Source organism: Anopheles stephensi, chromosome X (genome assembly GCF_013141755.1).
Source record: "Anopheles stephensi strain Indian chromosome X, UCI_ANSTEP_V1.0, whole genome shotgun sequence".
NCBI lineage: Eukaryota > Metazoa > Arthropoda > Insecta > Diptera > Culicidae > Anopheles > Anopheles stephensi.
Window position 1 is genome coordinate 21,742,576 of NC_050201.1, and position 25,860 is coordinate 21,768,435.

Sequence of the window (25,860 nt, forward strand, 5' to 3'; positions counted from 1 at the left end):
CCTAAAAAAAAATTTTTTAGGAAGCAATACCCAGAGACAAATGGTTTCTTACAAAGGGTAATCGGATAGTAAAATTTTTACATGTTACACAAAATGATGAATCTTTTTCTATTACAGGGACACAATAAAATACAACATTAATTTATTTTCTTTTTTTTTCAACGAGGATGATCCTGAATCAGAATCTTCATCATCGGACATTCTCATTTATGAAATACCCGAAGATGTTCCGACACAAACCGTACAAGTGGATTTGGACTATATTCGATGCTAACTTTTGGCCATTAAACCAGCATCTAGACCTGGAACTACGGTATTTTTACCTTTTTTGCACACCCTTTGATTATATTTAGTGAATATATCTCTCTGAGCATGTTATAAATATTTGCCAACGTTTGCCACGATTTGCTATCGTTTTTGCAGATGTTTAAAATACCAACAAAATGGTTAAGGAGGAAACAGTGTACTTATTTCACTCTCATGTAACCGAGTGCATAGTATTCATTGAGTGTGAAAGAAGGTAACATATTATCTGTTAAGTAAAATGCAATTATTTCTGCAATTTTTACAAAGATAAATATTACAAATTTATTTTAAATACATTGATTTATCATATTGAAAGTGGAATATTTGAAAGGTGGAAGAAAAAGTGCAACCGATTTAATAAAACCAAATGCTAGTTTAACAAATAAGATGAAACATTAATACAATTAAAATTGAAATAGAGATAGATAAAGCATTATTCTGTCAATATTTCTGGTTGTCCATTCTGGTTGTGGTTGCAATCGGCATACAGCTGAAGTTATAATTTAATATTGGAAATTTCGTTTCTTTTTTATTGAACAATTATGATTGTTTGCTTCAAATGTAACCAGTTTTACCTTGATCTGAAGACTGAATGATATGACGCCGGCTCCTGCCTATAATAATTTGGATGATAGTGCAAGATGCCACTTAGTGTGTGCCTTGGCGTGTCGAGCAAGGGCTCTCACCTATACTTAAAATAAAAGTGTGAGACACCGATCGATTTGTGCACACGGTCCCCAGGTCGCGTTCCTCAGCTTAGATTTTCATAATCGAATTGGTATTGGTAGCGCCGACCTTTCACATGACACGATCGTTACATAATCCTATCCGTACCATTCGCCCATACGTCATACCGATTATCCTGAGCGTGTAAATAAAGTTCGGGTACGCCAAAACATATAGGAAGCATACCTTCATTTTCGCAGAACTGAATGGTGCGATACCGGCTCTTGCCTATCATCCTGATATTAGTGCAAGATGCCAATCTGTTCTTGCGCATAGGCTCTCACCTATCATGTAAATGATAGTGTGAGACGCCGATTGATGAATGACTTGGTCTGTGCTCCAGCTATATTTGGCTTGCCGGAACTATATCCACCTCCAAAAAGATAGTCGTTTCAACAAATGGGGAGTAGTAAATACAGAACCGTTCCTATCATAATCCTGTCATAAAAGACCAGCGCTACCATACCAACCTACCAAACCAGAAACACGGACAGAACAATGTTATATCTATCTTTCAATTGTAATTGTATTATTGTTTTATCATAATTGTTAAACTAGTGTGTCCTTTCATTGAATCGGTTGCTGTTGCGAGAGGAAGGACGGCGAACCCTGCAACCGGGGGAAACGGTTGTCGGACTTACAACATCCGACAGCAATTAACTGGCCACTAAACCGGTGTAGTAGCGTGTGTGAGTGTGTGGTCAGTTCGGGATCGGTCGAATCAGTACGACTGCAAAGGTCAAAGGCAGCGGAGCAAGGGTGAACCTTTTTTTTGAAGTTGATCTTTTTCTACGTAAAATCAAACCGATCGTTTATCAAGTTTCAATTCGTAGTTACTATCAAACGCCCGAAACGCGCCTTCATATTTCTTACAATTGCAATTGGTGCACTTTTTCTTTCACCTTTTTCTGTATAATGTAAATTTAAATTAAGCTTGTAATATCCATTTTTATAAAAATTGCAGAAGTAACTGCATTTTACTTTACAGATAATATGTTGCCTTTTTTCACAACCAATTAAACCCTACACACGGTTATATGAGAATATAATTAGTACACTGTTTCCTCCTTAACCATTTTCAGGTGGGGTTTTGGTTGTTCAATCTATAGAATGGTGCTCTGAATTGAGCTCTGTTAATAGGGTAGGATCCGAGGCTCCTTTCGGGGTTGGGTACACGGGCCTGTCCCAACCCCTTGGGCGGATGGTGGAGAAAGGCGAAACAGGAGGGGGGTGGGCAGACTAGGCAACTGGTCTGCCTGTACGTCGAGGGGGGGGGGGGTGGTAACCAGACGTTAAACCGAACTGCCACGAGGCCCTCCAGAGGTTCCTGGGGGCTTGAGTGCAGGGCCAGTCACCCTGCCTCAAGTAACATAACGACTACGGAAAGCTTAAACAATTATGCAATACCCGGATTCCACGATAACAGACCCCTGTACCGTCCAAAAAATAACATTCTTATGGGCTCATGGAACGTACGCACTCTCGACAGAGTCGGAGCCTTGAAGCAATTTGATGAAGCCCTAGCCATACTGAACATGGACCTCGTTGCTCTACAAGAGATCCGTTGGTTAGGGAATGGTGTGCATAACAGGCGTGGCAGTAAGCGCTACGACATTTACTTCAGCTGCCACGACCGCCACCATATGCTCAGAACGGGTTTCTCCGTCGGTCCGCGGCTGAAATCCGAAATCATCGGCTTCAAGGCTATCAATGATAGGCTATGCACCCTGCGCATGCGAGGCAGATTCTTCAACATCAGCCTCATCAACGTTCACGCCCCTACCGAAGACAAGAATGAAGAGGAGAAGGACCTGTTCTATGGCCGCCTCACAAAAATCATTGACCAGTGTCCCAGGCACGATGTTAAAATCATCCTGGGGGACTTCAATGCAAAAGTTGGTAGGGAGCCAATGTACCGCCAATACATTGGAAGTCACAGCCTACATGAGCACAGTAACGACAATGGTAGTAGATTGGTCCAGTTTGCAGCTGCAAACAATCTTAAGTTAACACGCAGGCTTGGCTCAACACGGACTCCCTAAAGGACAGTCACGTCCAACAGGCATTCAAATCCGCTTTAGGTGAGGCTCTACTACCAGAAAACGAATATGAAACTACGAGCGAACGGTGGAACGCTCTAAAAACAAAAATAATAAGCTGTGCCAATTCCACACTCCCACCACATCGGGGCAACACCAGATCTGGCTGGTTCGACGAAGAATGTAGACAAGTGACCAAACGTAAAAACTGCGCATGCCGAGTAATGCAGCAGCGGCATAGAATGCGGACATGCGCAGAGGAATACTCACGGCTCAGGAGAGAAGGGAAAAAAGTTCACCGCACCGAAAAAAAACTTTGAGATGAGCAGCGGGTTCGGGAACTTCAACATATCAGAGTGCGTTACGGAACAGGAAGAAAGTTTTACCAGGAGATAGCAGGTCGCCGAAATAACTTTAGACCTAAGGTGACCTGCTGTCGGAATAAGGATGGGGATCTGGTCAGTTACCAGCCAGAGGCCCTCTCGCGATGGGCTCAGTACTTTGATGAATTGCTAAATGATCAGTTCAACGAACAGCTAGAGGCTCCACTAGCAGATGATATCATGCTACTGCCACCTAGCATAGATGAAACACGAATGGCCATCCGTCGGCTCAAGAACAACAAGGCACCAGGCACCGACGGAATAGTAGCCGAACTGATCAAAAACGGTGGTGCAGCACTCGAACAGGAAATTCATCAAATTATTACTGAGGTATGGGATAGCGAATCGATGCCTTGTGATTGGAATCTTGGCATCATCTATCCTATATACAAGAAGGGAGATAGGCTAGAGTGCAGATACAGGGGTATTACGGTGTTGAATACCGCCTACAAGATTTTCTCTCTAATCTTACAAGATCGACTTGTCCTATTCGTTGAAGAGATAGTCGGAAACTATCAGAGAGGATTCCGAAACGGAAAATCACGATGCGGCAAATCTTGGAGAAGATGGCGGAGCAACAGCTCCACTCTTACCATCTCTTCATTGATTTTAAAGCCGCCTATGACAGCATAGCCAGGGTAAAACTGTACGACGCAATGAGCTCTTTTGGAATCCCGGCCAAGGTTACCAGGCTTGTACGAATGACAATGGCCAACATCACATGCCAGGTGAAGGTGGATGGAAAACTCTAAGGGCCCTTTGCTACCACCAAGGGCCTGCACCAGGGAGATGGGCTTGCCTGTCTCCTCTTCAATCTGGCGCTAGAGAGAGCCATCCGTGACTCAGAGGTGGAAACTTCGGGGACCATCTTCTATAAGTCAATCTTACAGTGTCTATAAGAGTCTTACAGTGTTCTTCATTTCTCAGCCTTGATGGGGCGGGCCCGGCCTGGCTGGCATTGGGTTCGGAGGTGATCGGCGGGTTCAACCCCGTGATTAGCAGAGACCCTGCTGTTGTGGAATGGAACTCGTCGATAGCTTCTGAGTTCGATGCTAGCTAGGTCGAGCTTGGGCTATCACTGCTGGGCAGTTTAACGAACACTGTTCACAGGCAAATGTTTGTGCTCTCAAAATTGTTGTTTATTTTTCTGTTTTGTTTCAGTCCAGATCCATTACACGGAAGGATGGAGTTCCGTGTTAACACAACTTTTGCAGCAACACAGTCATATACAGCAATAGACCCGGATCAACAATAGAACTGGACAAACACTCCGAAATATTCACACATCCACAACGAAGCACGTCCGGCATAAGGTGAAATATCAGGGAGGAAATGCCTTGGTAATTTTTTTGTGTTTTTTGGACATTTGAACTTTGTCAGCACATGCGGTGCTGACAATACGGCTTCAAGCAGTCATAATTAAAAATAAATAAATAAATAAATAAATAAATACTACGAGCTCTAAGAACGGGAAACCCCATCTAGGCAAAATTAAGATTTGGCGTAGATCAAGAGCAATTTAGTTTGCAAAAAGATTGCTTGATGCGTGGTTGCCGAGTAAACATACCTCCTACGTTGAGAATGAAAGTTCTTCGTGAACTTCACTCAACACATTTTGGCAAATCACGAATTAAACCTCCTGCTCGCTGCTGGTGGGAAGGCATAGACAGGGATATTGAAAACCTGGCCAATGACTTTATTTCCTTTCAGTCAGCAAAGGCAAATCCACCCTAGGTTTCATTTCATTGTTGTGAACAACCAACAGAACCTTTCGAAAAAATTCATGTGCATTATTCTGGTCCATTCATGGGGTTTTACTACCTCATCTTACAGTCGCTATCCAACCTCCGCTGCGTGTAGACGTAAAAATCGAGGCTACGAAAGTGCTAAACCACAGACAACAAATAGTGATTACTGATAATAACGAGCTTACCCACGATGGGTCATAGCTCCCACAAAAATAAAAAGCGGCCGATCCCCATGGGAACTGCTACCAGGCCGAAACGCAGAATACTGCCAAACATACAACAGTGTGCAGCAAATCCATACGCACCGTTAATATCGCTTCATGACAACGAGATCGACATCACTCATACCAGTCCCAAACCGTCCGGCAACGTCAAGCCAGAGCACGCACCACCACCAATAACAGTCGCCAGCTCTAATGTTCCGGACATCCACAAAAAGATCATGGCATCTGGTGTCATGCGCTATACAACAGCGACTACCTACAAAGGTATTATAGTCCGCACCACTACCACAGCAGATTTCAAAGCAGTTTGCCAAAAGCTAAAATCGACAAATACGGAGTTCCACTCTTACCAACTACACGAGGACAAAACGACTAAAATCGTCCTAAAAGGCCTAATCGGCATGCCAACTGAAGAGCTTAAACAACTTCTACAGCAAGAACAAATCAACCCGTTAGCTATAAAAAAGCTACCCATCAGGCAACAGCGCTATGACCAGCAGGCATTGTACCTGTTGCACTTCACCAAAGGCTCAGTAGACATGAGTGTTTTAAAAACAATCACGGCTCTCAACCACCAAATGGTCACTTGGCGTTACTTTTCCGGACAACCTGGTCCTATGCAATGCAAAAATTGCCAAAGATTCGGACATGGAGCTGAAAACTGCCACAGAGCGCCGGTGTGCATTAAATGTTCCTTGGGACACAAATCTTCCACGTGTCCATTATCTGCAGAAGACAAGATCCCGACGCACAAATTAAAATGTGCAAACCGCGATGGAAACCATACAGCCAATTATAGCGGTTGTCCTAAACGACTAACAAAATCAAAACCGAAAACCCAAAACGGAACAATGTTCGCAACTATGCAAAAACAGGTAAATTTATCTAGCAGTGATTTCCCTCCGCTTCCCTCCCGTAGTCAAAACCGTAGTCAATTCCCTACTACGCACACTAATCCATCCCGAGTAAATGATCAGTCACCTCTGTCATATGTAGACGCAACTAACAACTCAACCTTTTCAACTCAGAAGAACTAGTGCAAATCATTTCCGACACATTCCATAGTTTGCGTGGATGTAAAAGTAAAGATGACCACATCAAGGTAATCTTTACAATAGTTCAAAGATACTGCTATCGATAAATGGAGCAGTTAACAAACATTAAAGTCGCCTACTGGAATGCAAATAGCATAACCAACAAAAAAATCGATTTCACAAGATTTCTTAATCATCATGGTATTGACGTAGTCGCAGTGACGGAAACTTTTCTTAAGCCTGGCATAACCTTCAATATTGCTAATTATTATACTTACCGTCTCGATAGAATATCTGGCCCTAAGGTTGGGATTTTAATTCTTATCAAGAAAAATCTTAAACATTCGTTATTGCCATCTTTTAATCTCAAAACCATAGAAGCCATTGGCATTAGAATACACACTAGTCGATCTCAAATTTCATTTGTCGCAGCACACCACCCCGGTGGAAACGGCAATATGAACAAATTCAAACACGATATTAAGAAATTAACTAGCCTTAGGAACAAGTTTTTCATTTGTGGGGACTTTAATGCCCGTCACAATTTGTGGAACTGTGCCTCTAACAATCAAGCAGGAAAAACCTTATTTGACGAATTGCAAATAGGACAATTTTCCATCAACCATCCCAACTCACCTTCCTACATTCCTTCAAATCCTAATAACAATCCCTCCACGTTAGACTTAGTTTTAACAAACCATCAAGATCTATCAGAACCAATAACGATGCATGATCTAACTTCAGACCATCTGCCAGTGCTATTCGAATTTAAAGACGCCCAATTAATCAAAATACCGAAAAAACAAATATTTGATTATAAAAATGCAAACTGGCCTCTCTTCAAATCCGAATTAAAAAAATAATATTAATCCTACTGAAATCAACCTTAGTCAAATCGAACAGCCATCACAAATAGATAAACTGATACAAAAGCTATCATACCACGTTAACCAATCACACAATCGAGCCATTCCGCTCTTTACCCCGGGAGATTACAACATTCTCATTCCTCAATCAATTATTTCCTTGATAAAATTAAGAAATGTTTATAGGAAAAAATGGCAAAGACACCAATCTCTATTACAAAGACTAAATCTCTATTACAAAGATACCTACCTATCCTTGAAAAAAGATATCGAAACCAAGCTATGCATACTACGAAATACGGCATGGTCCAAGAATTTAGAATCATTAAACCCACAACATAACAACAATAGCAAACTTTGGAAATTCGTCAAAATAATTAAAAAACAACCCAAAAGTATTCCAGCTTTAAAAGATAACAACAAAACACTTCTAACGCCTATAGAAAAATGTGAAGCAATAAAAACCCATTTTCAAAAAGCCCACAGTACCACCTTTCACGATAACTGCCCTTTAAATAACAAAGTAAATACAGCAGTACACAGGTTTTTCCGTTCAAACCCAACCCCCGAAATTATACCAACCGATTTGATCAAACCTAAGGAAATACTTGAAATTATAAAATCAACAAAGACAAAATCTTCTTCAGGACTAGATTGCATAAATTATCGAACTATAAAACAACTTCCTATAAATGTTATTGTATACATTACCTTAATCTTCAATGCCTGCATAAAACTAGGATACTTTCCCAATACTTGGAAACAAGCTAAGGTTGTGCCAATCCCAAAATTCGGTAAAGATTTGAATCAAGCTTGCAACTACAGACCAATTAGTATTTTAAACTGCTTCAGCAAAATTTTTGAAAAAATTATCGCTAAAGATTAAGAACATACTCTGAAATTTGTAATATTATACCAAACTCTCAGTTTGGTTTTCAACCCGGCCTTTCCACGACACATCAGTTACATAGGCTCAAAAGCGATATAATCTTTAACCGACGCAATAAAAAATCCACCGGCCTAGTACTACTGGACATGGAAAAAGCGTTTGATACCATTTGGCATGATGGTCTGACTTACAAATTAATCAAGTATGGTTACTCAAATTATATAATCCATCTGATCAAGAGCTTCCTATCCAATAGATCTAATGCTGTTTATATCAACAATTCGCATTCCAATACCTACTCTCCCCCTGCGGGTTTGCCACAAGGGAGTGTACTTTCACCCATACTTTTCAACATCTTTACGGCTGACATACCTAAAATGGCAAACTGTACCCAATACCAATATGCGGACGATCTGGCCATTAGCACTTGCAGTAGATTATCGAAAACCGCGATTAAAATACTAAAAAAATCTTTACTCATCTATCAGAAATACTGCAACAGATGGAAATTGAAGATCAACCCTAACAAGTCAGAAGCAATATTTTTCACCCGTTTCACTAGCCGACGTAAAATACCTGATACCAATCTAAAATTGAATGGAGTAAATATACCCTGGTGTACCAATGTCAAATATCTAGGTATGATTTTAGATAAATCCCTTACATTCAAACAACATATTGAAAACCTTACCATCAAATGTGAAAAAATACTAAGAAGCCTGTATTGTTTCTGGAACAGATCATCAAAACTAAATATAAAAAACAAAATCCTCATGTACACCTCCCTGATAAGGCCTATAATAACCTACGCATCTCCAGTTTGGCACTCTTGCGCTAAAACACACAAATTAAAAATGCAAAGAATTCAAAATAGATTTTTGAAAACTTTCCTGAATGTCCCTTTTTGGTATAGAACTAATTACATCCACAAAACTTGCAATATTGAACCCCTCGAAATATTTATAAGAAAACTGAACTCCAATTACTTGTCACGAACTAATAATAACCTTAACCCCATACTACTGGAATCCCTCTCCCGATCATAACTATAATTGTATTACTAATCCTCAACTTCTTTCTATCCTACCTCTCCAACGAAATTCACTGTTAGATAATTAAGATTAGTCTTAGCTTTTTTCCTTCTTTCGTAACCTGTCGTAATTCGTTAAATATAGATAAAAAAACACAAAAAAAAAACACATAAAACATAAAACTTTTTTTTCTCTTGTCCTATGGTGGGTTTTGTAAATTTTCCCACCCCATTTTCCAATCACCATAAAGGTAATGCTAACTAGCAACGTAAAATCAAAACAGCAAAGCTATATAAAAGTTACTAGTATTGAGGAAAGCACTAAAACGAACCCACTGTATAAACATCTTGAAATGTACTTGTATTCTTATTATCACAAACAATAAATAAAACATTACTACTACTACTTACTACTTCTACTACGACCTAAATTTCAAGGCCGATTTGCGTTTCTAGTCGGCCGCCATCGATGCTCTGCTGAAGGGTAACAAAGCCTATCTGGTCGCTCTGTTCGAAGACACTCACCTGTGAGCTAATCATACCAAATGTGTAACTATCAGGCCGAAGAACATCCAGCTGGCGCTCCGTATACTCCTTAGTAATAATAATATTAACCTTTTATTTTATATTTCTAAATAAATTCATATAAACTACTATTCGTAAAAGAACGTAAAAGAGTACACTTATGCTTCCCCAAAAAATATTAAACATTACTGAGATTAATTAAAATCATGTGTCGGTGCATCAGCATATGGCAAAAGGCATTATAAACATCACTTTACTAAAGGCAGCAGTACAAAACTCACGCATATCAACTGTAATGTATAAAGCTTATGTACGCGGACGATATACAAATCTACAGCGTGATAAATAGTAGAAGTGATTGCGAAAATATGCAACACTCCTTCAATTGGTTCTCTAAATGGTGTACGTCTAATTTGTTAACGTTATGTGTCGAGGAATGCAGTATTTTTATAAGTTTTAATCGCAAAAAGAACCCGATAGTTTATAAGTGAAACAGAAAACTGAACGGAAAACTGAAATCCTCGACTTTGGAACTATTCTTGACTGTAAAAGAACATTTACTAAGCACTACAAATCTGTGATAGTCAAGGCCAAACAAATGTAACGATTTATAACAAGAAATGCGAAAAAGTTCAATAACCCTGTTGCAAACGTGTGTAACGCCCATGAGCGCTTGCTGCATGTATTCGAGCTTCATCGTATCGATATAAACGATAAGAAGTAAATGATCGGGTCGTATAAATAGAGACGAAAGATGCGCTCTAGCTCTCTTTTTCTTATACTCGCAAAAAAAGGACTCGTTCGTCAATGTTGTCGTAAGGCTACTAAAAACCCGTGTTTTTCACAATTATTATTCGCCAGGTTGCATTCGCAATATTCTTCTTTAACGAACGTTGTTGCGAACGCGGCAAAATAAAAGAGAACTATAATAAATGGACATGCAAGATTTACAGAAGCAATCCTAAATCAACTAAATATCTTTCATTTAGGATAAATTCTCACAGGCAAATATTATCTTAGAAAAAAAAACCTTACTTTACACCGAGAAAAAGATGAAACTATGATAATTTCTAAGGGTATGCACAGCTGCATTCGTCATGAATGTAAGAATGACGAAAATAGGTCGTAAACAAATGAGTAGAAACCAGGAAAAGACAAGGCGCGCAAAGAAACAACGTCTCATGTGCATGGTCATAAAACAATAGGTTCGGGGATCAAGTGCTTCACACGATCGACACGCCTATGCGAAAAACCAATTCTTCGTTGGGCTTCATAGCCTGGGATGAAGGCAACATTAGAATGCGTTTCATTATTGATGAACATGCTCCAAAAAAGGGATCATCGCAAGATAAAACAAAGCGCGATTGCACTATCCGTAGTGCAGTAAATGAAGGACCACCCGAAAGACAGGAAAATAAACAAACGCACTTGAGCTACACCTATGCATTACCCAGGGTCATAAAAAGAGATAACGGAAACATACACAGATAAGCGAACGTCGCTTCAATGTTCGGGATACGCCCGACACAGTAGGTTTATGTTACTGTCCGAAAGCGGTTCTATCTGATTCGAAGCATTCCTTTCCATTCTAACAACCGATCTTAAGGGATTGTTTTAAGTATATAAGACAGGATTTTTGAGAATAAAATCGACTTGTAATTCAGGCCTGAACGGAGAAGCTTGTGCGTTTCATTAGTAGGGTTTCTTTTACAGATCCGGGAAAGTTTCACCTTTGCCTTCCCTACGGATGTTGGTCCCGCACTCCTGTGGTGTTCCCCTTCTCCGTCGGAAGAATTAGGCGAAACTAGCCAGCTTCGGTCAACGGTTAAATACTTCTCCTGGTCATCCAGGAAAAAGGCTAACCCGCTTGACCGCTAAAACTGGTTCTTCCCGTTGTCCAACAAGGGTTGGTTGATGCGCGAGTCCGAAGTTAAAAACTTCTCCTGGTTATCCCGGAAAAAAGGCCGTCCGACTCTAGCTATTCTAACAAAGTAAAATCTGCGCGGAGGTTTCCGAATCAACCATTCCTTCGCGTGGTCGGTTTAACAACAGTTCGTTATCGAACTAACAACGACGCTAAACCAACCGCTACGGAAAATTACAGGGTGCTCAGAAACCACCCCTCGCAACACTCTTCATGCTAAAGCGGATGAATGGCCATTCCACATCAGATCCACATTCCTCTTACAAAAAACAATTATGAAAATCAATTGCCCACTATCTATTTAAAACAAGTGTCCAGATGAAATCGAACACATCACGCAACATTCCGGCTCGATAAAACACCTTTTTAGCAGACGCAACGATATTTAATAGATTTTAAATGTGATTACAACCACGCAAAAGCAGTCTGAAATAAAGTCCTTTACAAAACTATGCTAACACCTTTTTTAAGGAATGAAAAAGAAATAATAGAGATAAGAATATGGGGTGATCTGGTGACCGAGCCGACAGCGGCGTTGGTCTTCACCCGGCAGGACCAGGCTTCAAATCCCATCCGGATCGCCTCCTCGGACGCAGGGCTGACTACCTTATTATGAGTAAAATCAAGTCACAGAAAGCCAGTAATGGAACACCCGAGACTTTTCGAGGTTGTAGTGCCACCGAACATGAAGAGGAAGAGATTAAATTGACGTTATAGTAACTTGTAGAAAATAACAAAAAGCAAATTTTGAAGAAGAGTTATGATCTCACACACTTTTATACAAGTTGTTTTGGCACGTGCAAAATTGCTCCACATAACATTATTATACGAACAGTTACGGAAAATATTTTTCTGCTTTTGTAATGGCCTTAAAAGTCGTGCAAAAATACAGCATAAGTATTTCATTAAAGTAAATATTTTTTTGAATTAATTATGTTTAATTAACGTTTAGTTTCAAATATTTTTAGTCTTTTTGATATCGCATGTATTCATTCCAGTTTTTATGACTTACGGCAGTTTTAATAACCTTTTTTATGATGTGGTTGTAAGAACCTATAGGCAATTATTTAAAGGCAAATAAATAATAAAAATATAAATAAAGGTTGGCAAAAATCGAATGAACATTGCTTTTCATGGCTGCAGAAACTCGGAAACCTTATATAAAAATAGGGCAATTTACTTTTCAGAAAGGTGAAATGTAGCGGGAAGTTTATTAGAAAAATATAGCAAAATTAATCCAAATGCCCAAGTCGGCTAGGCACTCGTCGTGAAAAACGGCTATAAAAGCGTTTGTGCAATCGCTTTCAAACAAATCGCACAAGCTGGTGTATGATACTAATTTAACAAATACTGCCAGTCTGACATACCCATTTAATGTTTATTTTTACTAACACTATTAACCCAACAATGTTTTTATCACAATAAGAATATTGCAATTCACCGGTTACACTCAATCTTTCTGATAGCGATGCAAAGGGTAATATGTTTAACAATTTACTTTACGCTTCTGTAGCAGTTTATCAAGAAGAGCTCTTAGCCGAATATGACAGTGCTATGAGTTTTGCTATATTTTTCCAATATTTTGTAATATTTTACCTTTCCCAACAACAGACTACCTTATTTTTAATGTAGGTTTACGAGTTTCTGTACTCACATAAACCTAACCTTATCCGATATTTTCCGATCTATTTCTTGCACTGCTTACAAATACATCATTTGAAAACAAACCTTTAAAACTGCTTTAAGTTATAACAAATTGGAAGGTATAACTGCGATACCTAAAATATTAAAAACTCAAATATAAAAAAGTAGTATCTCTGCCGCAAAATCTGCATAATGAGAGACCAAAACATAAAAACAAAGTTATTCTAAATATATTTACATTAATAAAAAAACATCTTAAGGTGATTATATTTTTGTACAATTTTTAAAGCGATTGCAATAGCAGAGAAACATATTTTCCGTAGGTGCTCGTATAGTTATGTAATATGGAGGAATATTGCATGTGCCAAAATAGCTTGTACAAATTGTGTAAATTTTTGCTTCTTCAAATAACGAGGTTTTTTATTCTCTGCAACTTACTAGAACATCAATTGAAACAATATCGTTTATTTTATTTTATTAATTAATGATGACAGACCGATGCCGTATTGTCACTACCGCATGTGGTGAAAGTGAATCAAACTCGCAAAAAAAAAAAAACAATTAAACAAAATTAACAAAATGAACTAGGCATTTACTCATAGTTTTTACCATATCCCGGGCATGCTCGGTTAACTATCTCTTTTAGTTCTTATTTTATTCAAAAACAACAAGTGCTCGTATAGTACAGTAAATGACTGTATATCAGGGTCGAGAGAAACGACAAAAAACCAACCGTGCTTTCCAAATTACTAACAGTAAATTTTTGTGGGCAGTGCTTGTCTTGAGGAAAATGTCGGGAAGTGACAAAACCTTCAACATGGATTTTTCGGAAATACCACAAAAACCAACAAGAGCAGAAATTTAAAGGTCTTTACGGGTGCTTCCAAACTGCTTTTGACGACGGAGAAACTTTAGATGGTCCAAATGTTGAACCTCTATTCTAGTGCAATTGAACGATGACAAGCACATTTTTAAATGTAATGGTAGCGAATACGCAAACCCACGTACACACGTACGTTGCGAAAGAACACTAGGGCAACATCACGGCTAAGTGTCGTAACCGTAACCGAAGTATCGCGCGGAACAAACTCCGGACAGTCCGTTTGTGATTCCGTATCACATCTGTCACTCGAATTCGTTTACGCGCGCGAGGAGTGAATTCTCGTACCGCAAGACGCTAAGTGTCGTTTGTGAGCGATTCTGATTCTGGGAAGCGAACACATCACCATTGAAGAAACGCAACGCAGACAACTTCCACGTAGACCAGGCTGGAACAGGTAGATCTGCGTACTGCAGATCCCAGCAGTGTGGGTAGAAATCCACGCCACCGATCCGGGGTCAAGTGGGTCAACTCCGGTCAACGACGCGCACCAGCAACCACGGTTAGCGCGACTCGCGAAGACGACGTAAGAACGGCACACTCTTCCACACTCGCGACACCGATTACGCTGACGAATGCCGCACCACTCAACTTCACATCCACAATACCAAATCTACCGATAACATCACACATTGAGAGACGCCAACCGACGCCATCGACTAGTGTCAGTACGCCATCGCAGCGAAATCCACAGCCATGGCTCGATGGCCGACAATCGTCGCTTCATACGTTTCCGATGAGCTGGGAGGAAGTAGCAGTGATGGATTCCGAGATCCTGCACCGAGAAACGATCTCCAGATATAGAAAGAGAAACTACAGTCAGAGAGGCTTCAAGTGAGTATTTTGCAGCAACAAATTGAAACCGTTGAGTTGAACGCGTAGCGAGTTTATAGCGATGCCTTCGATCGTGCCGAGAGTCAACGTGGGCACACAAGGACGACGTCAAACCCAGTAGATTTGCCTCAGCAATGTCTGATGGATTCAACACGCATCCTCAGCTCTCAGCCCACACATCGAACGCTTCCGACGTGGAAGCAGAGTCAAATATACAGCCTGCGTTAAGACGGAGGCAGATGTAGATCGCGAAAACAGTGGGGTGTAGACGGTTGCAGATCTATACACCATCAACTGTTACACGATAAGGGACGAAACCGAACCAGTACTACGGCCTCGCCTGCGCCAATACCCACTGACGACGCGTGTACACCAGCAAGGAAGGTTATTGTATACACCCATTCGTCCACTAGCGGAGGAGTCTTATTGCAATACGTACCTGTGGTTGTATTTGGCGACAATAAGGCCGTGGAGACGTACGCGTTTTTTATATTGGTTCAACGGGAACGTCCATTGAAGAGAGTTTGATCGGGGAACTAGGTCTTAAAGCGACACCGCATCCGTTGTGCATCAGAGGGACCGGTGAGACTGAAAAGGATGAAAGTCGTTCAGTAAAGGTAGCATTACAAATAGCCAGCGTCGACAACACGATGAGGAAATTTACGCTCACAAAGGTACACACTCTGCAATGCCTCTCGTTACCTTCACAATCGTTCTCAGCAGATGCTACGTCTAGAAAGTATCTGGAAGGTCTAAAGTTGCGATCTTATTCCGACGTGACACCGCGAATTCACATCGGCATCGATAATTGTCAGCTAATGCGTCCATTTGCATTCGTGGAGGGAAGGAAACAGGAGCCAGCCGCCATCAAAACCCGCTTAGATTGGATCGCCTTCGGACCGTATCCCCGTGGATCCTTGCGGCAAGACGCAAACGCTTACGGCAATCACCACGTAATCACAAGTGAACCAGACAATCTACAAAAAACAAAAAAAGATGTATCACAACCAATTCGCTAGGTGAGGACAAAACGCCAGGAAAAAAACGATGAACGAGCATTACCGGAAGAGATTCGAATCATCGAAGCGGAAGGTGGCTTCGAAATCCGTAATGGGATGTACACGTTGCAACACGGGACTCGAACGGACAAGCGTGCGATTTTGTGCACGGGCGCCTTGACTGGGAAGATTCTACGAATGTCGTGGCGCGTTAGTGATCGCGGTGCAAACTTCATCGGCGCGACAGATGTCGTCAACTCCCAGCCACTGACGAAGGCACCCATCAAAACCTGCCCTTACGCCGAACCATTTCTATGGAATTCCGAACGAAGATCATCCGATGGAAGCGTTCGACGGCAGAGACGTGATCCTGAAAATGAAATCGAAGGCGTCACAGGTGCTAACAAAAAAGTTCCGGGAATCGTGGGTTGCGGATTATATACTCACCTTAACGCGATGAGACAAGTGCAGCAGACTAGACAGGCGAAAACACAAACGGGGTGGGCTTATTAGTGCGACTAACCACTTAACTGAGATGTTACACTTACACCAATGGTTAAGGAGGAAAATATTGATAGGGAAAACCAACGAAAGCACTAAAATAGCAGAACCGGGCAATCACGATGAAAACACGCGAAAACAGCCGCATGTAAACAAAGCCACATTCATACAATGTGCTCTTGCGCTGGGGGAAGAATGTCAAATTAATTTGACCCAACCGTCTCCATAGTACCGCGCGTTTCCAGTAGGCTGCCCCACTAGCGCAAAAATATATAAATAAAGGAAAAAAGGGACCGAAGGGAGGAGTAAGAGGAATGAGCGGTAATAAATTTCGAACCGTTAAGGAAATAGACTTGAGAAGGCCCTCGCCTGCCGAAATTTGTTCGTCCCAAGCGCTACAAATTGCTTGAACGACTTCTGAATGGGGTCATTTAGACTAAAGCTTGAGTCTAAATGGAATGTAAAAAGACCACATTTAGCAGGGGATATAAGACTGAGCTTTCAGGTTTTCGAAAAAGATAAGAGCTTACAAGCTCATCACAGAAGCGAAAAAGCTACGCAACAATGCTTTCCCCGTTTTTTACGCTTTCGATACATACCCCTTGCCTTCTGCTCTTTTCTATTCTCTTAACTTTGGACTTTGCTCAAGAACCTTTGAAATGAGTGGATAGGAGAGATACTTTTTTGTTCTATGGATTTAGTTGTGGATTTGTTCCAGAAACACTCGTTCGCTAATTCGAAGCGTTACAACTAGATCTGTGATGCCGTGTGATACGTCGAATGATAGGAGCGTACAAAATAGTGCGAAACAAAACGTTTGAGAGTGTTCAGAACTCTCTTCCTCCCGTTGTTAAAAGAGATTTATGCATAATGCGAAGGAATTATGCATAAATAAATAGTGCGAAGGATCGACGCGCGCAGTCACCCATTACGCAAGCACACACAACAAAGAGCGAGCGCGTGCATGATCGTGCATGCCCACATTCGCATACCACAATATGAACGAAAAAAAAAAAATTCACGCCAAGAGGTTTGCTTTTTGCAAATATGCCTGTGTGCGGAGGATAGGAGAAACAATCTCGATCATATAACTATTCGATAGTGAAAAAGCGCCATCTACTGAGCGCATCACTGAAGCACTGAAACTTTCATGCATCGAGTTTATGTCTCTGGGATATCGAAAGGACGCGATGAAGAGAGGAAACCTCTGAAGCTCAGAAACTTGAATTTTTATATGGACTCTTTGACTCAGGGATAACGAGAGGACGCCATCTAGTGGTCAAACCAATGAAGCTCTGAAACTATATGGACATTCTGTTTTCCAGTCGTTTAAGCATAATTTGTGGCGCGGGGGTATGTATTTTTAAGCTCGAAGTTTAAGTTTTAAGTTTAATGATAATTCTCGAAATCCAATAGCGTTCATGATTTTGTATAGGTATTTACGATTAAATCTGGTAAAAGACTCGAGAAGGCCCCCCATAGAATCTTTTGTATGCAGCACTGTGGCCTGTCATTTTTTATGTACAGTGGGATGTATGAATGGTCAAAACTCATTAGATATAAACATTGTGCATTGTTCCTTAATACTGGTACTAGACAGCGAGTAGAACATGATAATATACATTATAACATGTGATTTAAATGCTGATATTCCTATTTTTCCTCCTTTCCTGAATATCTTTGCCCGGGAAAAAGTATTCATCGAATTACGGTAAAAGACTCGAGAAGGCCCCCACCTGACAAAATTTGTTAGGCGCTGTAGGATTTACGCCTAAAGATATGCAATCCGCAGTACACGTTGCGAGAGCTTCACAGTGAGCTTTCAGTGTGCTTTCAGTGTGGTCAAAATTGGTTGAAGAAAGTCTAATAAAATATTGCTATTATTTGATTAAATCCCCTCTCCGCTAACCCTACCATTCATTTAGGGTTACAGGAGCTTCGTACTAGATTTCAGTTGCACTAAGGGTGAACAATCGGGCCTAAGACATGCACGGCGTTCTCGGACGGTAACGGAACAATAATTCGATGAATACTTGTTACCTTGCATTGATATTCAGCAAAGGAGGAAACATTAGAATATCATAATCTCAAACCACTTGTTACAATGTATTGTATCAAGTTCTACTCGCTGTCTATTAAAAGTATTAAGGAACAATGCACAATGTTTACATCAAAGGGGTTTGACCATACAGAAATCCCACTGTACAACAAAAATGACAGGCCACAGTGCTGCACACAAAAGATTCTATGGGGGGGCCTTCTCGAGTCTTTTATCCTCAAGTCTATTTCCTTAACGGTTCGAAATTTATTAACGCTCATTCCTCTTACTCCTCCCTTCGGCCCCTTTTTTCCTTTATTTATATATTTTTGCGCTAGTGGGGCAGCCTACTGGAAACGCGCGGTACTATGGAGACGGTTGGGTCAAATTAATTTGACATTCTTCCCCCAGCGCAAGAGCACATTGTATGAATGTGGCTTTGTTTACATGCGGCTGTTTTCGTGTGTTTTCATCGTGATTGCCCGGTTCTGCTATCTTAGTGCTTTGGTTGGTTTTCCCTATGAACATTTTCCTCCTCAACCAATGGTGTAAGTAAGTGTAACATCTATGTTAAGTGGTTAGCCGCACTAATAAGCCCACCCCGTTTGTGTTTTCGCCTGTCTAGTCTGCTGCACTTGTCTCATCGCGTTAAGGTGAGTATATAATCCGCAACCCACGATTCCCGGAACTTTTCTGTTAGCACCTGTGACGCCTTCGATTTCATTTTCAGGATCACGTCTCTGCCGTCGAACGCTTCCATCGGATGATCTTCGTTCGGAATTCCATAGAAATGGTTCGGCGTAAGGGCAGGTTTTGATGGGTGCCTTCGTCAGTGGCTGGGAGTTGACGACATCTGTCGCGCCGATGAAGTTTGCACCGCGATCACTAACGCTAGAATCTTCCCAGTCAAGGCGCCCGTGCACAAAATCGCACGCTTGTCCGTTCGAGTCCCGTGTTGCAACGTATACATCCCATTACGGATTTCGAAGCCACCTTTCGCTTCGATGATTCGAATCTCTTCCGGTAATGCTCGTTCATCGTTTTTTGAGGGTATCTTTCCTGGCGTTTTGGCCTCACCTAGCGAATTGGTTGTGATAAATCTTTTTTTGTTTTTTGTAGATTGTCTGGTTCACGTGTGAACACGTGGTAATTGCCGTAAGCGTTTGCGTCTTGCCGCAAGGATCCACGGGGATACGGTCCGAAGGCGATCCAATCTAAGCGGGTTTTGATGGCGGCTGGCTCCTGTTTCCTTCCCTCCACGAATGCAAATGGACGCATTAGCTGTCAATTATCGATGCCGATGAGAATTTGCGGTGTCACGTCGGAATAAGATCGCAACTTTAGACCTTCCAGATGCTTATACTTTCTAGACGTAGCATCTGCTGAAAAAAATGGTGAAGGTAACGAGAGGCATTGCAGAGTGTGTACCTTTTCAAGCGTAAATTGCCTTAACGTGTTGTCGACGATCATCCTTTTCAGTCTCGCCGGTCCCTCTGACGCACAACGGATGCGGTGTCGCTTTAAGACTCATTTCCACGATCAAAATCTCTTCAATGGACATTCCCGTTGAACCACTATAAAAAACACGTACGTCTCCACGGCCTTATTGTCGCCAAATAAAACCAGAGGTACGTATTTTAGTAAGACTCCTCCGCTAGTGGAGTGGAGTGTAGTGGGTGTTCACAATTACATTCTTTACTGGTTTTCACGTGGCGCCAGCGGGTATTGCTGCAGTCGAGGCCGGAGTTCTGGTCAGCTCAACGGTTTCAATCTGTTGCTGCAAAATACTCACTTGAAGCCTTTCTGACTGTAGTTTCACTATATGTATCTGGAGATCGTTTTGTCGGCGCAGGATATCGGAATCCATCACTGCTACTTCTTCCCAGCTCATCCGAAACGGATCAAGCGACGTTTATCGGCCATCGAGCCATGGCTGTGGATTTCGCTGCGATGGCGTAGTGACACTCGTCGATGGCGTCTGTTGGCGTCTCTCAAAGTGTGATGTTATCGGTAGATTTGGTATGGTGGATGTGAAGTTGAGTGTTGCGGCATTCGTCAGCGTAATCGGTGTCGCGAGTGTGGAAGAGTGTGCCGTTCTTACGTCGTCTTCGCGAGTCGCGCTAACCGTGGTTGCTGGTTCGCGTCGTTGACCGGAGTTGACCCCACTTGACCCCGGGTCGGTGGTGTGTGCCGCGAGCGGCGCTTGGCGTGGATTTCTACCCATACTGCTGGGATCTGCAGTACGCAGATCTACCTGTTCCAGCCTCGTCTACCTGGAAGTTTTCCGCGTCGCATATCTTCCATGGTAATGTGTTCGCTTCCCGCTCCGACGCTAGGCTGTCGCGATTCAGAATCGCTCACAAACGACACTTAGCGTCTTGCGGTACGAGAATTCACTCCTAGTGATCGCTTATTATGGACCACGACCGTACTATGTGATTCGGAATCGGTGGAGTGACATATGTGATTCGGAATCACAAACGGACTGTCCGGAGTTTGTTCCGCATGATACTTTGGTTACGGTTACGACACTTAGCTGCGGTGTTGCCCTAGTGTTCTTACGCGACGTACGTGTGTGCGTGGAATTGCGTATTCGCTACCGTTACATTTAAAAATGTGCTTACCATCGTTCAATTCCACTAGAAGAGAGGTTCAACATTTGGACCATCTAAAGTTTCTCCGTCGTCAAAAGCAGTTTGGAAGCACCCGTAAGGACCTTTAAAATGTCTGCTCTTGTTGGTTTTCGTGGTATTTCCGAAAAATTCGTCTTGAAGGTTTTGTCACTTCCCGACATTTTCCTCAAGACAAGCACTGCCCACAAAAACTAACTGTTAGTAATTTGGAAAGCACATTTGGTTTTTTGTCATTTCTCTCGACCCTACAGTCATTTACTCCACTATACGACCACCTGTTGTTTTTGATTTTTTAAACAACAAAATTGGTTTTATTTGACAATAATATTTACATTAATAGGTCGCTTTGAACATCCTGACAGGTATCCTCCTATTTAGTGTTTACGCTGTAGTTTTCTACCGAATTTAATTAATTTGAAGAAAATAAGTCATATTTTTATGAAGACCAGTTATACTAACTGGTAGAGGAAGGTCACTTAAGCTGCCTTCATGAAAGGAATCATCCCATATATTATTTGAATCTACTTAATCTATCTTACGTACCTAAAGTATCTAACTAACTAACCTAAATTATCTTATTTTAAACAAGGCAATATTTATAATATGTACATTTTCAAATCTCTTGCCTAATCATCAAGGAACAACGTCTGAATCATCCTAAAATTGGATGAGAGACATTTATGTTTAAGGTTATCCAGATTTTGTTGGATCTGATCCCCGTCAATCCTTGACGGGTGATTGAGGATCATTTTCAAAAATTTGTTTTGTATTCGCAGTACAGCAAGGATACTCCTGTTGGAGCATGACCCCCAGATGTGTGATCCATATAGAATTGCAGGTAGTATAACTTGTATGTACAGTATAAGTTTGCTTTCTATTGTAAGAGTGGACCGTCTTTTGATAAGAGGATATAGACTGAGTAGAAGACCGCATGTTTAGATTAAAGCTTTTCAATATGAGCGTTAAATGTCAGGAGGCTATCTAGTGTAATGCCGAGATACCGCATGGTAGGGGTCCAGGGGAGTGGATTGTCGTGGATTGCTATTTGAATCACTTTCCGTTGGATTGTCGCCATAGTACGCTTTCGGTAAGGTAGAACAATGGCCTGCATTTTACTGCTGTTCACCAGTATCTTCCAGTCGTTTAAATGTTTTAAATATTTATCAACGCTTTTTTGCAGTTCAGAATGGAGGTTTGCATAGACTGGAGAGCTATGCATTATTGCAGTATCGTCTGCGTAAAGAGAAAGTTGCGCACGTTGATTTAGGGATGGAACATCAGTAGTGTAGCAATTGTGTAGAAGAGGTCCTAAGACGCTCCCCTGAGGAACACCTGCACTGTTACTGTAGGGCTCTGATAGGATTCGGAAGGTCGGAAGGTAGCTTTGAATGATTTTTAAAATGTACTTTGGAAAATCTTGTACTTTCAATTTGTGCAGAAGCTCATGGTGCCATACGTTATCAAAGGTTTTTGTAATGTCTAAAAGTGTTAAGGCAGTGGACCAGCCACGGATTTTGCCCTGGTTTATGCTGTTAATCATACGTTGCAGTTGATGAGACGTAGAGTGAGCTTTCCTGAAACCAAATTGAACTTCAGTCAGGGTGTTATTCTCAGAGCAATGGTTTTCCATTCTTGCATGAATAATGCGCTCCAGGATTTTGCTGAGAACGCACAGTAAGGAGATAGGCCTATAACTGGAAGCCATGCAGGGATCTTTCCCAGGTTTCCTGATAGGAATAACCTTTGCATGTTTCCAGCGAGCTGGTAAATATCCTAACTCAAGGCACCTATTGAAGATGTTGGTCAGTAGGGTCAAAGAATTGACCAAGATGTTTTAGGCAGATGTTGAAAGAGCCATCCGGCCCGGTGCCTTGAAGGAAACACTGTATTTGATTATGAATTTCACTTCGTGAGGTCCTGTTTATGACTAAAGCAGGGTCAGAGTGGGAATTGATTTCACCAATACTATTTTGCACAATGTTTTCATGCGGACTGGTCATTGTGTCGCTGATGTTATGCGAGCTAGCAAAAACGTTGGCTAATAAGGATACTTTTTTTGTGGTGTAAAGCAAATAACAAATGGGGTTACCTTTCAGAGGAGGAATGGGTTTGGGCTTAGTGCGCGAGAAGGGTTGGGAATTTTTGGGAAGATTCTTTACCATCTTGGAGAATCGTTGGTTATTATGTAACCTAAGCCTATATTCGAAAAGTTTAGCCGCTTGACGGAAAGCGGAGGCCCTATCCCTGTCCTTTGGTAATGTTCTTTTGGTCGATTAGACCTTTTGTTTCACGGTCAAGCTGGATGAGTTTTGTACTTATTTCAACGCGAGGAACGCACGAACTTACCGCGTTGTTTAGACAGGCTTCGAGCATGGTGATGGCTGCGTCAATGTCGTTGATTGTGTTAAGCGGAATTTCGGCGTTGATAGTAGCTTCCGTAATGCGTTGAAATCTCGTCCAATCCGCTGCACGATAGTTTAGGCGTTCCTTCCTGGGCTCGGTCCCCGAACCATCGATTTTCATCAATACAGGCAGGTGATCTGAAGAAAGTGCTGTGATCGCTGTGGGTTCATTTACCACCATGTTGGTCAGGAACAAATCAAGGGTAGAGAAACTTCCATTTTTGTAGTATGTCGGCTGCGGTGGGAATTCTACTGTGTAAAATCCTGCCTGAAGGTCATCCCACAAAATTGTTCCGTTTCTGTTGGCGATAGATTTGCTCCATTGGCGGTGTCTGGCGTTCAAATCACCGGCGATGATGTATTGATGTGTATTTCGTGTAAGCTTTTGTAGATCATTTTTCAGGATCTGAATTGAACCGTCGCTTCCCCTAGCTTGCTTCGCACAATAGGCTAAATAGAAGCGGAGCGTTCCTTGTGTAGTGGAGATTTCTATTCCAACAGACTCAACCAGTTTGGTCTCTGTGAGAGGAAGTACACGGAATTTAAGAGACCGATGCACTGCTATCGCTACAACGCCTCCTAGGCTCTGCCGATCTACACGTACAACAGCATGCTCCGGAAGATAGAAGGATTGTGTTGGTTTTAAGTGCGTTTCCGTCAAGGCAAGCAATGAGATATCCTCGTTTTTGACGAAATCAATAAGTTCCAATAGCAATACGGCCAGGCCGTTCGTTATGAATAAAAAAAAAGTTCCAACCGTTTGTGGGCGATGGAACGGCATTCCAAGTACCACCTACAATCATTTTAGGGTCCCAGAGATGAAATCGACCATCGTTGTGAGAATCTGGTCTTTGGAGCAGTGTTTTACTACACGTTTGTATTTCAGCCAGAGCTGAACCACCACTTTAAACAGCTCTTTCTCATCATCCTCAGCTTCTGCACTGAGGTCGGCACGCAGTTTGTTGAGCTTGTCTTGGGCAGGTTGTCGATAAGGTTTTTGCTTTTGTGGTACACTGCCATGGGTTACAGTATCGGTCAACTGTTTTGGGATGCCTACGATGGTGTCGGGACGTAGATCGTGATTTAGTGTGTGTTGCCGATGGTGCGGTTTGTTGTTCATTTAGCTGCGGCTGTGCTGGGAATGGTAGCTGTTCCTTGTGCTCCGACTGTTGTTTGGGATTTTGCAGTTGCAAGTATTGTTGCTGGTGACTTTGCTGCTGCTGTAGCGCAACGATGCTGCATGCAACTGTGTTGGCATGGAATTTGATGTTGTTGTTGTTATAGTTGGGCGCTGGTTTTTCTGCATCCAATGTAGTGAGATGCAGCTGGTTGTGGAGCTGGAAGAAATCGCTCTTTAGTTGTATGCGTTTTTGAGTTATTCTTTTTCTTCAAGTAAGCGATCCGTGTTGGGCAGTTCGGATTGCGGGGGCCATGGTTGCCAGAGCAGTTTGCACACACGCGTTGATCTTTGAGTTCAGCTGTGTATTGCGTTGTGCGATGACTTCCACTGCATTTAGCACAACGAGAGAGCATTGCGCAGTTGTTCGAGCCATGCCCGAATGATGAACAGTTTTGGCACTGTTGGACTTCGTCTCGTCTTGGCGAATAGCGCTCCCACCTGACACTGGTGTAGTTGAGGTACTTGATGGACGTCAAGGGTCGTGATTCCTGTTTTGAAGGAAACCACGAATAGTTTGGATGGTGTCTTTAAAGCAACGCCAGCATGTAGCTCACGCACTTGCAAGGGCTGAAAGCCGCATTCCTTCAACATGTTTTCAACGCGCAACTCATTGCCGAAGCGCAGGCCCTTAAGAATAACCCGAAAAGGTTTATCCCCCGGGAAGTCGTGGGTAAAAAACTCACGGTTGAAGCTGGCTAATAAAGATTTAGCAGCTTCGTGATCTTTCCACGTTTTGCAGAATATTCTGCAGCAACTATCTGCAGAGAAACTAAACGATGCGTCCAGTTCACCTCGTTGAGTAGCAGCACAGAGAGAGCTGTATTGCTCTTCGTTTAGGTTACGCACCGTTATCGGTGGGACTTTTTCATTACGAAAGAAAGTGCTCGCCGCAGTAGTGAGAGTATCGTCCATGGTGGTGCTCTTATCAGCTTCAGCATCAGCAGCAGGAGTGACCTCGATGTCACCTTTGTTTAAGGAAGCCAGCGTTGCGGCTAGATTGCGTGATGCGACACGCTTGCGAACGATATTGGTGTTGCATTCTTCGTCGAGATTTGC

General features: G+C 41.9%; 2 long non-coding RNA genes across 4 annotated transcripts; one reads left to right on the top strand and one right to left on the bottom strand.

Moving 5' to 3' along the window:
- Positions 1-9,287: 9,287 nt before the first annotated feature.
- On the bottom strand, positions 9,288-16,849 carry LOC118514459. 3 transcript variants are annotated; one of them, XR_004906633.1, is made up of 5 exons: positions 16,498-16,838; positions 16,115-16,420; positions 15,755-16,029; positions 15,492-15,640; positions 9,288-9,839 (listed from the first exon to the last, which is right to left on the bottom strand). It is a non-coding gene; the product is annotated as an uncharacterized LOC118514459 (long non-coding RNA). The 3 variants fall into 3 exon arrangements; XR_004906632.1 differs by lacking the exon at positions 9,288-9,839 and having other exon boundaries at positions 15,623-15,640; positions 16,498-16,525; positions 16,599-16,841; XR_004906634.1 differs by lacking the exon at positions 9,288-9,839 and having other exon boundaries at positions 15,017-15,640; positions 15,723-16,029; positions 16,498-16,849.
- Positions 16,850-18,908: 2,059 nt separating this feature from the next.
- On the top strand, positions 18,909-24,373 carry LOC118514444. Its single transcript, XR_004906629.1, has 6 exons — positions 18,909-19,137; positions 19,215-19,242; positions 19,320-19,612; positions 19,709-19,989; positions 20,069-20,217; positions 20,309-24,373. It is a non-coding gene; the product is annotated as an uncharacterized LOC118514444 (long non-coding RNA).
- Positions 24,374-25,860: the final 1,487 nt, after the last annotated feature.